A 16,490-nucleotide genomic window follows, 5' to 3' on the forward strand; every position below is an offset into this window, starting at 1 on the left:
TGGAATGACAGTTGTTCTCCATGCACCTGCAACCACTATAATCCATTCCTGGTGCAAGGGGTCCCAGTCTTTACACATGTTGGTATTATATAAAAATATTCATTAGATGCATAGCCAAGATTAGATCTGAGAAATGCCTTGCATATTTGCAGTATGTTTGATCTGTATGTTCCACAATTCTTTTTAGCCAGATGCTGTACTGAAGAAAGTACGGTGTCAACTTCGTATGTTGTATGTAATGGCTTACAGGGATCACTGCAAACATTTTTAAAAAAGTAATTATATAAATACAAGTATTTGTGCAATATTATGTGTGCATTAAGATCTAGGTATAAATGGTTTTGCATCTCTAAAACTTAACTTTCAACAAACAATACATTACACTATTTTCATGTGTTTATGAGCTACATCATGGAAAAGAAATCTAGCTGTCTGATTCTTCATGATTTGTGTTCTTACAGACATCATAATTTCTCTCACCAGTCCCTAACATCCAAAGCTGACTGCTTATTACACAAATGGAAATTACAAGATGAAACAATAAGCATAAATGAGGAAAACCAACCACCCACCAGTAGCTGAGTGATGAATGGTCAACACAACTACACAGCAGCACAGAGATTTTACCAGCTTTTGAGCTATTGCTCCTTTTCCTAGTCTTAGACACAGTTGAACTATCATTCCTTGACCAAAAGTGGTAAGATGAATTGAAGAAGAAAGTAGTGGAGACACGATGGGAGGCAGAAGAGGAGAAGACAGACACCTCTCTTGACACTATTAATAAAATGACTGAAAGAAGTGACAGCCACAAAACTGACAGGAGGAGGGAACGCACAGAGAAATGTACTGATGTGGACAATAACACATCACCATCAAAACCTTGTACACTCCCTTCTCCCCCCCCCCTCCCCCCACCTGTCTCAACACTCATTGTGTTAATTTCATTGTGATACACTTATCCCCACCTCCCCCTTATCCCATGCATTTTACCCCTCCCAGTTGTTATAAACCTTTCCTCTGCCCCAATCATCAGATGGAGCAACCTCACATAAGCTGTCAGCATTGCCAGCAGATGTATGTGAGTGTGTACTCAAATTAAAAAAGAGTGGTAGACTCAAAGTTAGTACAGTCTCTGAGCTGTTATGTAAGCCTCACATCAATCACCTACAGATCAATAGGTTGGCTTTCCTCAATCATGCTTATTGTTTTCTTTTTACCCATGAAACATAACTTAAGGAGTGAGTTGTAAGCAGTTATTATTACCGGAGTAAGGAACAGTTTTTCCTCAGTCAACACTTCTACAGGCTAATGAATTAACATCATTGGAAAATCCAAAATGGAATGTAACAATATTGTGGAAAGGGAAGTTGCTACTCACCAAATAACAAAGATGCTGAGACGCAGATAGGCAAAACAAAAAGACTGCCACTCCCACCATGCACTGACGCTGCAGCTCGCAGTGTGGCCTCAGTTGCGTGTGTGAGTTCTGTTTTTGTGAGTACGTATGTGTGTGTTTGTCGTCTAATTTTGATGAAGGCCTTGCTGGCCGAAAGCTATATTAGTGACAGTCTTTTTGTTTTGATTATCTGTGACTCAGCATCTCCGCTGTATGGTGAGCTGCAATTTTCCTTTTCACAATATTGTTGAATTAATATCATTGTGTGTTTTCACTTTGGCAGTACTACAATCTCCCCTTCCTGAATTTAGGTACTGTCTGACATTGAGTCCCTTTATGTTGTTACTGAAACCAACCATAAAAGCAACTAAAGTAAAAACCTTCAGAAATGAATACTTTTGAGTAATTAGGAGTAGTATTCTAGACATTACTACCAATTATTATTACATCCATCAAAATAAATTGTCTTGGTTTACAGACGAAAGTACCCCAAAGCAATGATAAGTGAAGTGCAATAGTAGAAGTCAGATTTCTGGTGAAATTATTTAAGCCAGCATATACTGCTTTTTATGTTGTGTTATGCACAACAGGGTGTGAGGCCTTGATTTATTGCACCTCACATGTGAACCTCCACTCCTTAAGCAGTACTGTCACTACAGTTCTGTAACAGGTAAGACAAAGATATTTGCTGTATTTACAAAGAAACAACACCGTAAAGGTAGTGAGAACATAGTAATCCATTGTACACCAACTGACCATAATTAAATTAAGATAGAGCAGGAGGAACTTTCAGTCATCTCCAGAACATAGTCTACAATGTTGGGACACCAGCTTTGTGTGCTCAAGAACAATATAAGTTGATAATCTGAGTTACTATGATGTAAATATGTTCTTGTGTCTACACACCAGTCAGTGCCACTAATATATGAGGGGGTTAAAGCAGAAGTGATGTTTTTAAAATTTTTGACTTAAGTACTGAAATATGCTCTTGAGATGTAGATCTGTTAAAAGGAAGAAGGGCGTAAGATCTAGTTTCGTTCATACCCTCATAGATGGCAGCAGCAATTTCAGTGGTGAATGAAACAGCTCCTTTGTTAATACCCTCTGTAGTGCAAGTCAGACTTACACCACTATTCCTGTAAGTGTTTGTGATATGAGAGTTTCTACATACATATGAGTTAGCATATACTTGTGGTCATGGTAATGGTCCCTCAATCTGCTGAAGGTGCAAATTGTGAACACATTATATTGAAAAATGCAGAATCTACTGTTCATTATTAATCATCAGAATCTGAAATGCCCAACTTTTCAGGTATGTTTAACACTTTCAGGGTGTCTACGTGAACAAGAAAAAAAATTCCCGGATTTTTCCGTTAAAAACACAATTTCTCCCGGATGAAATTGCGTATAAAGCAGGTGAAAATACATCCGGGTTAAGTAACAGTATGCTTTCCCTCGGAGCTATAAAACGTATCAGTCCTTTGAATCGTAAAGGTCTTATACCGGCGGAGGACGTTCCACCACTTTAGGAAACGAAATCCTGGAAAAACAATGCGTTTGGAAAGTTGTTTGATGCGAGACAATTATTTTCGTATTGCGAAAGTATTTACACAAATACCACAAATTACAGCACGGTAGCTTCCGAAACTCTAAAATAGAGATTGCGTTGAGCGATGCACTTTTGTCAGCCAGTCATAGCTCATGTCACGTGACCTCGCTAGCGAATGACGGCAGTTATTCAGAGCACGAGGCCTACGAGAAAGACAGGCCGCGGCGCCTACGAGAAAGACAGGCCGCGGCGCGTACGTTACGAAGTTACGCCGAGCTCGCTCAACTCAGCTAAGTGCGTTTCTACACCCGTTAACTCGTAAGCAGATGTGTATGTACGAAAGAGAATTCCACCGTCTATCGGCATCCACTGTTATTAGTGCTACAATGATAGGAAGTCCGTAGGCCTACTAACAGGCTCTAATTTGGCAATTAAAATCGTGCCAAAATTATTATCAGTTGCGTAGAAAAGTCGAAGTGTTCTGGCATGAAGAGACTTGTGACATTGCTCAGTAATACATTATGCACATTTTTTTGAAGGTCAATTACTTTTTGGCATCGATTGCATAATTTTTTATCTATGAAAGAACAACATTAAACATGAGTACTAACCTGAAGTTCGGTCTTTTTTTAGCGTGTGTTACATGTTAAGTCATATCAAATACAAATGTGCCAGTAAAATTTTAAATAGTGCCATAAATGACTTATCTTCTGGGCCCGACATTTTTCAAATAGCTGATCCTCAAAGTGTTACGTTTTGAATGAGAGTTATAAAGCCCTGTGATTTAAGAAATTCACTGCACATTCTCACACGTAACTTAAATCATCTTGCATGGAAATTTACTTTGAAAGTAACGCATCTCAAGCCACTATTCGTAATATTTTCTTGTGATTGTTAGAAATTTAAACAGTTGTGACGTCACGCACATCGAATGCACGTTAGTTGTTACGGACGTACTGCATAATCTTCGACCTTAAAGCCTTTGACACTTTTCGGTGTCGGCAAACTGGTCTGTGCATTGTGTAAATTACCCATTTTCTATCCAACTAAACTTTTATTTTGGTGTTATTCTCTGATTTATGTTTCATTGCTGCAGTATTATTCAGCAGTAGTGGACTAAAGTTCTTTGTCAGCGTATCTGATCTTACACGTCAAACCTACAAAACTAACTGAAAACTAAAACAATGAAAAATCCCGGAATTCTAAAAAATTCCCGGGATTTTCCCGGATTTGTCCCGGATGAAAAAATTCCCGGGTTTTTCCCGGATCTCCCGGGCCGTATACAACCTGACTTTATAACTACATAATACTCTTTGGCAATAACATAATACCATGTTATCTTTCAAAATTCAATACCGGTTGCCCTACACAAGTAATGTCACTGAATTAACTCTGAAAAATAATAACAAACTTGATTCTTAATCTAAAATATGTAGGAGCTAAAATTCTATAACCTCCTAAAAATAACAATAAACCTGATGCCTAACCTAAAAAATGTAGAAGTACAGCACCAATAAGTTCATTCTCTTGGTTGCAGATGAGGAGAAGAAGAATTGTTGTGATGTTTTTGTCCTGTGCCCACCGTGCTCCCTTCAACCTTGTGATGGGTAAGCCTCATGCTGTGCTGAACTGCAAAACGTCATTGTTGATGATGGTGTTTTCAGATAATTTTATTTCTTTTATGATGCTATACCAAAATACTTTTGTCCTCATAATGACAGGTGTTTCATGAAACAGAATTCGGTGTCAGTTTTCTGAAGTGTGTTCTGTAACAGCTGATTTTTCAAGATAGCACAGGCGTAAGCACTTCTCACATTCTGTCTGGCATTTCTCTGCAGTGCATACTGTTTGGCCAATATAGTAGCAGCCCCACTTGACATGGTATTTTGTACCTCCAGGTGTTCAAAGCCCTAGATTGTCCTTCACAGGCCTCATGAGCTGTTGTATTTTTGCTGGGGGCCTGGGCACTAATGAGATGATGTCTGTCTTCAGGAGCCAGCTTATCTTTCTTGACACTACAAAAAGGCAAAATTGCAAGTTTCTTGTTCTCTTCTTTGGAGGTGTTTTTCCTGCATGTCCAACCAGAAATAGCCTGTGATATATGGCAGTGATCATAGTCATTTTCCAGGAAGACCTTTTGGGGGTGGCTTAGTTCTAGTAACAGATTGTGAGTGCACGAGATGATTTTAGCACAGTGGACAAGGTTGTCCAGAACGCAGTGTTCTTTTACCAGACTGTGGTGACTAAGAGCGTGCAGATACCAGTTTGTATGTGTAGATTTCCTGTACACACTGTGGATGATGTGTCCATTGATTTTCCAGTGAATGAAGGTGTAAAGGAAGGGCAATGCCCATCTATCTCTACTTTCATCATAAACCAATGGACACCTCAGCCACAGTGTGTATAGCAAACCTGCACACATGATCGCTATCTGCACACTCTTAATCACCATCATTCAGCACAAAAATGTGACGTCCTGAACACCCTCATGCACCATACTAAAGTCATCTCAGACACTGAAAATCTGCCACTAGAACTATACTACCTCCAAAAGATCTTCTGGAAAAACAATTACAATCACTGTCATGTATCAAAAGCTATTTCTGGTGAGACATCTAGGAAAGACACTACCGAAGGAGAGAACAAGAATCTTGCATTTTTGTCTTCCTGTGGCACAGTGTTGAGAAAGATTAGCCAGCTCCTTAAGAGACACATCATCTCATCAGTGTTCAGGACCCCAGGAAAACCACAATGGTTCAGGAGATCTGTGGAGGACAATCTAGGGCTTAGAATACCTGGAGTGTACAAAATACAACGTCAGAGTGAGTGCTACTACTTCGGCCAAACAGTAGGCGCTGAGGAGCAATGCCAGATCAAATGCAAGAGGTGCTTATGCCTACGTTGAAAAATTATCTGTGGCAGAACACACTTTAGAAAGTCAACACTGAATTATATTTAACGAAACGTATAACATGACGAGGACAATAGTATTTTGGGATAGTGTCATAGAAGACGCAGCAGAAATAAAAAATCTGAAAACACCATCAACATGGATGACAGTTTGCAGCTCAGTACAGCCTGGGACCTAGTCATCATGAGGTTGAAGCGGGTGTGATGGACGTGGAATGAAAACATTGCCTCAGCTGGCAAGAAAGGGAGCACCTGTGATGTCATAGCCAGCAGTATGGCTGTGTAACGGCGAGGATACAGCGACACAGCAGTCATTTACCACTTGACAATGACCAAGAAGAGCCCAGTCAAAAGCTCATGGGATTTTAATCAGTTGATGCACCCGGATCCCCAAGAAGGTTTGAGAGAGAGAGGCCACAGGGGAAGGAAAAAAACTTTCTAAAACGAAGTAGAAAGACATGAGAACATGAAAGTGAGAAGCAAGAGAGGAAGAAGAAAAGAAATTCTGGCATGGCAAACAAAAGGAAGGGGAAATAGTTTCTAAGAAGAAACTCAGCAACACAAACTATAACTGCAGGGCCAAATGTGTAGAAAAGTGTCAAAATAATTACGCTGGAATTAATTTAAAACAGTTTGGAAATTACATTCTTTCTCTTGTCAGAATGCATTTTATGTGGGCTGATTAAGCAAATGAGCCTTAAACTCAGGGATCCTAGAACTAGATCAGGATTGCCAAAATCAACAAGCATCAATTTTACACTCAAGTTGATGGAACTAGTGTTAGAGTGTGTAAAAGGTATTTTCTTCAAATGTTCCAAATATCAGATGGGCAGCTGACGAGAGCTATTAAGAAATAACTGAATGTAGGGGACCAACCAGGATGAAAGAAAGATAAGCAAGAAAGTGGGGTACCCATGGATAAAATCTCCGATGACAAAATGTTGTCCGGAAGCATATCCCATCATTCCTCTCATACCAGTCTCATTATACTACCAGAGCCAAAAACCCAAATGGAAAGAATTCAGCCCTTGACCTTAATGTACATCTTATATACAACTTATACAGGGAGTACTGCAAAGAGGAAAATATCTTACCTGTTGAAGATCCCCGTTTTAGTGATGACTTCAACTTGCATTTTCACGCACCATGTAAACATACCTGTTTAAAATGTGACACGTACAAACTACAAACATCCACTTTAGAAGATGAAACTGGAAGCACAACAGGAACTTCATCTTCGAATGGTCCACAGGCTGCTCAAACAGTTATGAAATTAGATGCAGAAAAGTAAAAGAATGATCAATTGCTTTAGGCCTTTACTTTTGACTTGCAGAAAACTCTCGCTTTCCCCATGCTAACCACTTCCATGGCTTATTATAAAATAAATATGTACCAACTGATTTGGTCTTCATGTACCCACTGGTTGAGATGACTGCTTCATGCGACTCTCAAAAAATGGGTTCTTGTGTTACTAAATATGTTACTACAAGAGCCTCAACATCAAGACATGTTTCCATGTACAGTGACACTTGAATAGGACAGAATAGAAATTTGAATAATGTCTTACGATATTGCTGCACAGCAGTGATAGACCATAAATTTATGGTCAATGGTCACTCCTACCTTCCTAATGGTTTGGATTTTGGATCTATAGAATCTTATGTAAGAGGTAAGACCATGCTTGTTCCAACTAACTAGCACTCCATAATCTCAAAGTCAAGAAACAAACATTTTTTTAAACAGTAATGTCAGTCCAAGACTTCAAGCCTACAAAAATCTTGAACAAGCAGTTACAAAGAGAAAATAAAATGTCATGAACAAACCAGTGTCATGGCTCAACATGCAATGGATTTGTTCAATGAAGAATGACCAAATGCTGTAACATTACAAGGAAACACTTAATGAGGACTTTCCATTTTCCACTCTACGTCTGAAGTCGGCTAAACCAAGACAGCCAATCTCACTTGAACATATTGTTCTGGAAAATCTACACCCTGGACCACAACATGTGACTGTGGAAAAGAAAAGGGACACTATGGCGCATTACATTCCACCTTTCAATCATGCATACTTGCAGAGACTTAGAACAGTTGAAACAACAGACACAGATGATAGAGGCCTGCTGGAATTTGCTGATGTTGAAGATGGATTTTTCATTGAAAAGAAGGCATGCTTTCATTGTATTTCTATTAATTACTGAGTAAAATATATAATTTGTAACTAAAATTATGTTTTGTTTTTATTTCAGTTCACAATATAAACAGTGTGTCCCAGTTCTGTTAGAACTCCTTGCAAGAAATTCGAAATTGCAATGCTATCTCATGATGAGCTCTACTTCTGCATCTACACTCTGCACCATGAGGTGCATGGCAGAGGGTATGTCCGATTGTACCAATTATTAGGGTTTATTTCTGTCCCATTCACATATAGAGTGCAGGAAGAATGATTGTTTGAACACCTCTGTGTATGAAGTAATTAGTCTAATCTTATCTTCACAGTCCCTACGTGAGCGATACATAGCGGGTTGTATTATATTCCTTGAGTAATCATTTAAAGCTGTTCTCAAAACTTTGTTATTAGACTTTCTCAGGATAGTTTATGACTATCTTCGTCTTCCAGTTCAGTTCCTTCAGTATCTCTGTGACATTCTTCCAGGGATTAAACAAACCTGTGACCATTCATGCTGCCCTTCTCTGTATACATTCAATATCCTTTGTTAGCCCTATTTGATATGGGTCCCACACACTTGAGCAATATTCTAGAACTGTTTGCACCAGCGATTTGTTAGGAATCTCCTTTGTAGACCGACTGTACTTCCTCAATATTCTACCAAAAACTAAAGGCAACCACCTGCTTTACCTATGACTGAACTTATGTGATCATTCCATTTCATATCCCTAAAAAGTGTTACACCCATGTATTGTACGAGTTGGCCAATTCCAACCATGACTAATTGATATTATAGTCATAGGATACTATGATTTTTCGTTTTGTAAAGTGCAAAATTTTACACTTCCGAACAGTGTTGCCAATTGTGCACCATGCTAAAATCTTATCAAGATCTGACTGTATATTTAGACAGTTCCTTTCAGAGAGTACTTCATTATAGGTAACTGTGTCATCTGCAAAAAGCCTGATTTTACCACTAATACTGTCTGCAAGGTCATTAATATACAATATGAACAGCAAGGGTCTCAAAACACTTCCCTGGGGCACACCCGACATTACTTCTACATCTGACGATAACTTTCCATCCAAGATAACATGCTGTGTCCTTAATCCAGTCACAAATTTCACTTGATACCCCATATGATAATACTTTTGACAATAAGCAATGGTGTGGTACTGAGTCGAATGCTTTTTGGAAATCAAGAAATACTGCGTCTACCTGTTTGCCTTTATCCAAAGCTTTCAGTATGTTATGTGAGGAATGTGCGAGTTGGGTTTCAGATGATCGATGTTTTCGAAATCCATGCTGGCTGGCATTGAGAAAGTCATTCTGTACAAGTACCTCATTATGTTTGAGCTCAGAATATGTTCTAAGATTCTACAACAAATTGATGACAAGGATATTGGATGGTAGTTTTGTGGATCGCTTCTAACCTTCTTGTAGATGGGTGTGACCTGTGCCTTTTTCCAAGAACTGGGCATGGTTTTTGATCGAGAGATCTGCTATAGATTATAGTTAGAAGAGAGGCTAACTCAGCTGCAAATTCAGTGTACAATCTCACAGGGGTTCCATTGGGGCCCGGAGCTTTGTTCAGTTTTAATGATTTCAGCTGTTTATCAACACCACTGACAATAATACTCATTTCATTCATCTTTTCAGGGGTACAATGACCAAATCGGGGCAATTCTCCTGGGTTTTTCCTTTTTAAAGGAACTTTTTAAAATGGAGTTAAGCATTTCAGCTTTTGCTTTGTTACCAACTTCAGTTCCTGTCTCATTCACTTGGGACTGAACACTGACTTTGGTGCCACTAGCAGCATATGTAACACGACTACAATTTCTTTGGGTTCTGTGAAAAGTCACTTAATGATATTCTGCTATGGTAGCCACTGAAGGCTTCACGCATTGCTCTCTTGACAGACAAACACGTCTCATTCAGCATCTCTCTATCTACAGCCGTACTCTTTGTTTTACACCTATTATGCACTAATCTCTGTTTCTTTACAGTGACTATATACCATGGAGGTTCCCTACCATTATGAAAAGTTCTACCGGGTATATATCTATCCAGTGCATGGTCAACTATTCTTGTAAACTTGAGCCAGAGTTCCTCTACACGCTCTTGCCCTGTCCTGAAAGTTAGAAGTTCCTCACTGAGATATGACACAACTGATTTTTTATCTAGTTTATTGAACATATATATCTTTCTGCTTGTTTTAATTGTCCTTTGGTAATCACTGTTGCCACAACTGCGTCATGGCCACAGACACCAGTTTCGATGTGGACATCCTCAAAGAGGTTAGGTCTATTTGATCCATTAGATCCAATATATTTCCATCATGAGTGGGGTTCCTAATTATCTGTTCAAGGTAGTTTTCAGAGAAGGCATTTAGTAACGTTTCATAGGATGTCTTATCACATCCAGCACTATCAAACCTGTAATTGACCCAATTAATTGTTGGATGACTTAAGTGTCCACCGATGATTACAGTATGATTGGGGAACCTACCTGCAAGTGAACTGAGGTTTTCTCTCAAGTTTTTGGTTACATCAGATGAGTCTGGTCAGCAATAGAAGGATCCAATAATCATTTTATGCTCACCCCTGATACTGAGTCTTGCCCAAACAATGTGACATGCAACTTCAGTTTCTACTTTGGTGGATCTGAATTTCTTGTCTACTGCGACAAATACACCACCTCCATTTCCCACTTGCCTATCCTTTCGATGTACACTTAAAATTTCCCCAAAAATCTCACTACTACCAATTTCAGATTTCAACCAGCTTGCTGTATATAGTATTATGGGAGCTTAACTGCTTTTCATGAGCACTTCAAACTCTGCCACTTTGTTATAAATGTTTTGGTAATTTACCTTTAGGATTTTATATTCTAAGCTGCTGGATGCATTTATTTCCATCTTACACTGATACCTCTTTGTTTCCTACAACTATCATTACCTGGGTTGGGTGGAGAGCTGCCTAATGTAAAAAACCGTTGTGTGCACCCTACACGCAGTCAGCTGAGTAGCAGCCTGTGATGCACAGTGTACACCTGACCTATTATGGGGAACCCTACAGTTCTCAATCCTATGGTGCAAGTCCAGGAAGTTGCAGCCTAGCTTGTCACAGAACCTTTGAAGTCTCTGATTCAGTGCTTTTACACGACTCAGAACCAAAGGGCTACGATCAGTTCTGGGGAAAATGCTGCAAATTGTGAGCTTCACTGAAACTCCTCGTGCAAGGCTGGTCTTCTCAACCTTCTCTGCCAGTGGCTGGAATGACCCAAGAATGATGTCTCAGCTCAGACAACATGCATCATTTGTTACAATATGCGCCACAATCTGCATTTGGTTGCGTCCTGTTCTCTCAATGGCTGCCGGAATAGCCTCTTCAACATACTGAATGAAGCCCCCCAGACATATACAATGAGTGCTCCTGGTTTCTTTTCCTACCCCTTACTGCCATTTCCCTAAGAGGTACCATCATTTGTTGTAAGTTTGAACAGACAACAATTGAGGGGAGATGGAACACCCTATCCCGAAAATGTTAAATTTAGTGACTTGGCTTCCCTGAGTTTCAGGAACCACTGTAGCCATTGACATGAAACTTTTACATGACATTAAACTATATGTTCCAAGTTTACTGAACAACAATAATTGCATTTCAGCCACTGCTTTTGAAAATATAGTTTTTTTAATTACACAATTAAAATTTTGTATACTTGTTTGTACATTATCCTAAATAATTTTAATCATACATAAGATTATGTTCTTCTTTTAGTTCAGTTGACTCGGGATATGTATGTTATTACTCCCGGAAAATCTGAATAATCTATTCGAAGTGGTTTCTGAGATTTAGGAAAAAATGCAACAGAAACTACAAAGTTTCAGGAACAGCTTCTGAAGTTTCAAAATACTGTAACTCATTTAATATGTACTTAATTTTGTATTTTTAGTCACTCAGAAGCACCCTGCACCATACTGTGTATCATCATCTTGATCTTTTTCCAAGTTTTTCTTCTTTTCTTGTTTCTGGACTCCTTAGTGGGCCAACTGTGCTGTATATTCTGCTTTATCAATGCGAACATTGTCCATCCGTTCAAGCGAACCTTGTCCATCCATTCAAGTTCTCTGATGCAGTTTGCTCCAGGATTAATTCCCACATTCTGTACCACTCACCCTACCAACATTGCCACTATTAAAAGCAATAACAGCATCACTGACCCAATCCTCCCCCCACTTTTAGTTTGTTCATTTTAACAAAAACATTTTTTTGGTAAGCGAGTCCATATAATATTATTTAACAACTCATAGAGATTTTGAGTCTGACCATGCAGACACTTCTTCAGTAATTCAGGATTTGTCAGGTCTCTGTAAATAGGTTTTATGATATCCATGACTGCTGTTGGGATGGAATGTTTATAGCTGTACGAACCGTTTGAGTACGGGGCATTGCATTAATTGCACCATATCTGGTTCAGGAGGGCAAAGATGGTGTACAGATTTTTCATCTCCTCGGTATTATTTCTAATGGCCATCCCATAATACTGCTGCAGTTCAGCAATCATTTTGTCTGTCAGCTTGCCTCTTATGGTTTTACCATCAGAAATTTTCTTGTCTCTCAAACTTTGTTTCAATTTCCTCAACCTGGTGCCCATCCTCTTCTGGGCATGACCAACACATTCCAGTTTTGCGATAATCTTCTCACTATAAGGCTCAGTGGCTACTACACTGTTATTTGCTTTTGTGTCTCCATCACCTAAGAACTTAGGTTAACACACACCCCTTTCGTTCACAGATCAACTAAAAATTTCAATAACTGCAGAGGCCTCCATACCACCAATTGTTCCTTCATAATTTCTGTCACAGATATGCCCTTCTTTATTCTATGATTTACACTTATAGCAATGTTTGGTTAAAATCTGGAAATCTATTACCTTTCCAGTATCCACACTAGTCACCGTAGCAACCGATTTCTTAGAACTGTAGCCGCACTTTTACCAAGTTCCATCAAAAGCTACTGGTATGTCAGTCCTACCATCATTTATTTCAACAGCTTCATTTGCAGCATCCTTCATTGACTCACATGCAACAAATTCCACAACAGCTGCAATAAATCCTGCATACTTGTCGATTTTTGCAAGGTGGGCATGGCATATTCAATACAGCACACATTGTTTCTGCTGCAGTGTGTCCTTTGCCAATAGCTCTCAATCCATAAAACCACCTAGCATTTACTTCAAAATAATTATCTTTACACTTACCAGAATTCCAAAATGAATGAGTATTTTTACAACTGGCACAATTAATGATAAAGTTTCCTGGCTAGTCCACTTGATACTCACTGTCTTCATGTACACTAACTGGCCCTCCACATATTTTACAACACACATACTCACCAAACACCCTTGTTAGGATGTGTAAATCTATCAAAATATAATCTAACCTGCTGTTGACATAACTTTCGTTTTGAGAAAGCTATGTATCACGTTTTATTTTAATCTTTGAAGCACTAATGGGTGTTTCTCTAGATACTGACAAGTTAGCCTGTATTACATTGTCTGCAACTTCACGTCATGTTGAACACAATGTTTCCCTTTATTCGAAAATCTATTACCACAAAACCCATGCTTCTTAAAAACACTTCGTTTTGGCGTCATACTTTAATTTTTGAGAGATTTTCCAACCTATCACTCACTTTTCCTCTGAAAAACGTTAGCACTTGGACATGTTGTTGTTGTCTTCAGTCCTGAGACTGGTTTGATGCAGCTCTCCATGCTACTCTATCCTGTGCAAGCTTCTTCATCTCCCAGTACTTACTGCAGCCTACATCCTTCTGAATCTGCTTCATGTATTCATCTCTTGGTCTCCCTCTATGATTTTTACCCTCCAGTACTAAATTGGTGATCCCTTGATGCCTCAGAACATGTCCTATCAACCGATCTCTTCTTCTGGTCAAGTTGTGCCACAAACTCCTCTACTCCCCAATTCTATTCAGTACCTCCTCATTAGTTATGTGATCTACCAATCTAATCTTCAGCATTCTTCTGTAGCACCACATTTCGAAAGCTTCTGTTCTCTTCTTGTCTGAACTATTTATCGTCCATGTTTCACTTCCACACATGGCTGCACTCCATACAAATACTTTCAGAAAAGACTTCCTGACACTTAAATCAATACTCGATGTTAACAAATTTCTCTCTTGGACGTACAATGCGTGTTTATACTATGAAACAATATGATATTGTATTTGTCTGTGCTACCAATACAAACACATAATTTAACCTTTATAACACAGCAATCCACAGCCTTCTATATAAAAAATTACCGATTTTATTAGATCTTGAAGTAACGCACGTACAAATTTTAACGTTTCCATCTTGTGTAGATTATATTTAAAAATAAAATAAAATACTTTCCAAGTGAGTTTGTAAGTTCAGAAAATTGCAGCTTTTATAATGGGGGAAAAATCCAATGAAGTGAGTCCCATTGGCCCAGTTTCGGTTTCAGTGAAAGACAGCACCTCAAACTCGGTACTTATGGGAACAGTACAACACCCTGAGTCTTCCCCAGTACCCGTCGACCCTTTGCAGAATGCCTAGATCTACCATTCACATGCCACTCGCAGTCAAGTGGACGAGTAATGACAGTTGCAATGCTACAGTCCTTGAAGTTTCAGAAACAGCTGTGTAGAAATTCAATGCACTAGCATTGCTGCAGCAGGTATCCTGACTGTGAATGTTAACAATAGGTGCCTGACACTCATCAGAAAATGGCAATGAAGCAGTGAGCCAACGAAGTTTTTTGAGTCCTCCAGCATTTGTGGGCAAGGATTTGCTGAATTGAACCCGAATGCCGAGAGGCATGTTCCTGGCTGCTAGTTCATGATGACATCCCAGCCCAAAAGGTGAAGACTGTGCACATTTTAGGCCAGCAATTGTATCTCCTGGATCACCCACTGAATGCACCAGATTTGGTGCCAGCTGGCTTCTGGTTGTCCCCCAAATTCCAGTTGGCAATGAAAGAAAACTGTTAGGACACAATTAAGGACATCCGTGAAAACTGTATTGCAGTAGTAAATGCAAATCCAAAAAAAGGACTATGGCGACTGTTTGAAAACACTTTTAAAATGATTTCAGCTGTGTTTTGGTTCGGGAGGAGACCATCTAGAATAAATACAGTGATTTTGTGAACATAATCACAGACCTTTTTTTTCACAGCCGCAGTCGTAATGGGTCTGGGACACGCTCTGTATATAAAGTTCGCTCAGAGGCAAAGTGGTGCAAGTTACCTGAGCCCTTTGAAATAAAATAAAACTACATAAATTATTTTCAGTGATAATCACATCAAAATAATGACATCTTTCTGCAGAGTACAGCAACATAAAAGTACTAATAATTTCTTGTATAATTTATTATAATGCATCTAATAAAACCTTTTGTTTCTCAAAATGGATAAAACATTACATACACAGCAGTGGTTTGAAATCATCATATGGTGAGTGGTTATCTCAACTCATCCCATTAACTCGACATCACCCAATATTTTCCTATGTTATTTAATCATGTAACAAGTGTACGAGTAATAACTGGCTCGTGCAATTTTATATAAATTAAGGTACTTCCAGCTTTGAACATGGCTGTTATTCAGCAACCATATACTAGTTTCAATATAAGAATAAACACCCAACCTGTGGCACATAAATGATAGGTACATTGCCTACATATTGACAACTACTAGGGATGTCTTCATCAGAATGAACAGTTGCTAAATCGTAAAATTACACTGCTAAATAGCAATAGTCAGAATTTGGAGTGGTTATGCTTAAGTCAGATGTAAAACAAAATGTTATAGCCTTTGCCACGTGTACCCAGCATGGAACATCATCAACTGATGACACTTAACAAAACATGCTTCCATTGCAACACTCCTTTCCCTAACAACACTTTGTTCACACACTTCCTGCACCGCCATTCAAAATCAACCAAACTAAAATATGTGTACTATAGTTAGGCCTACTGTTTGTAAATCATTCGATTGTCTTTACTTCTGAACTGGCAGAAACTGAAGATTTTGGGATGCTAATACTTTGTGTTTGACCACGGTCACTAACAACAACAGCAATAACAATAAAGTGTGGGCAGTATAGTAGCCATTAAGTAGTTATTGTTGTGCTGTCAGTTATTTCGCTTTTCTTTGCGAAGTGAAATAAGAAGCACTTTTTGGTCTATTGCAAGAACTAACAACTTGGAGAAGGCATTCTCATGAGATATTGAAGCATATATGATGTTTTTGTTTCAATTTTACTGTCAGAGATGAAGGTGCAAAGTAAACAGTATGTGTGTAGTTGATGGATTACATGAGACAGATTATGTTCATACATTAATTTCACAAGCAGAAATTCCAACAACATGTCACGCGTTAAAGTATAATTTAATTTTATGACTGGAAACATAATTGTACACTT

The sequence above is a fragment of the Schistocerca cancellata genome, chromosome 1 (genome assembly GCF_023864275.1).
Source record: "Schistocerca cancellata isolate TAMUIC-IGC-003103 chromosome 1, iqSchCanc2.1, whole genome shotgun sequence".
In the NCBI taxonomy this organism is placed as follows: domain Eukaryota; kingdom Metazoa; phylum Arthropoda; class Insecta; order Orthoptera; family Acrididae; genus Schistocerca; species Schistocerca cancellata.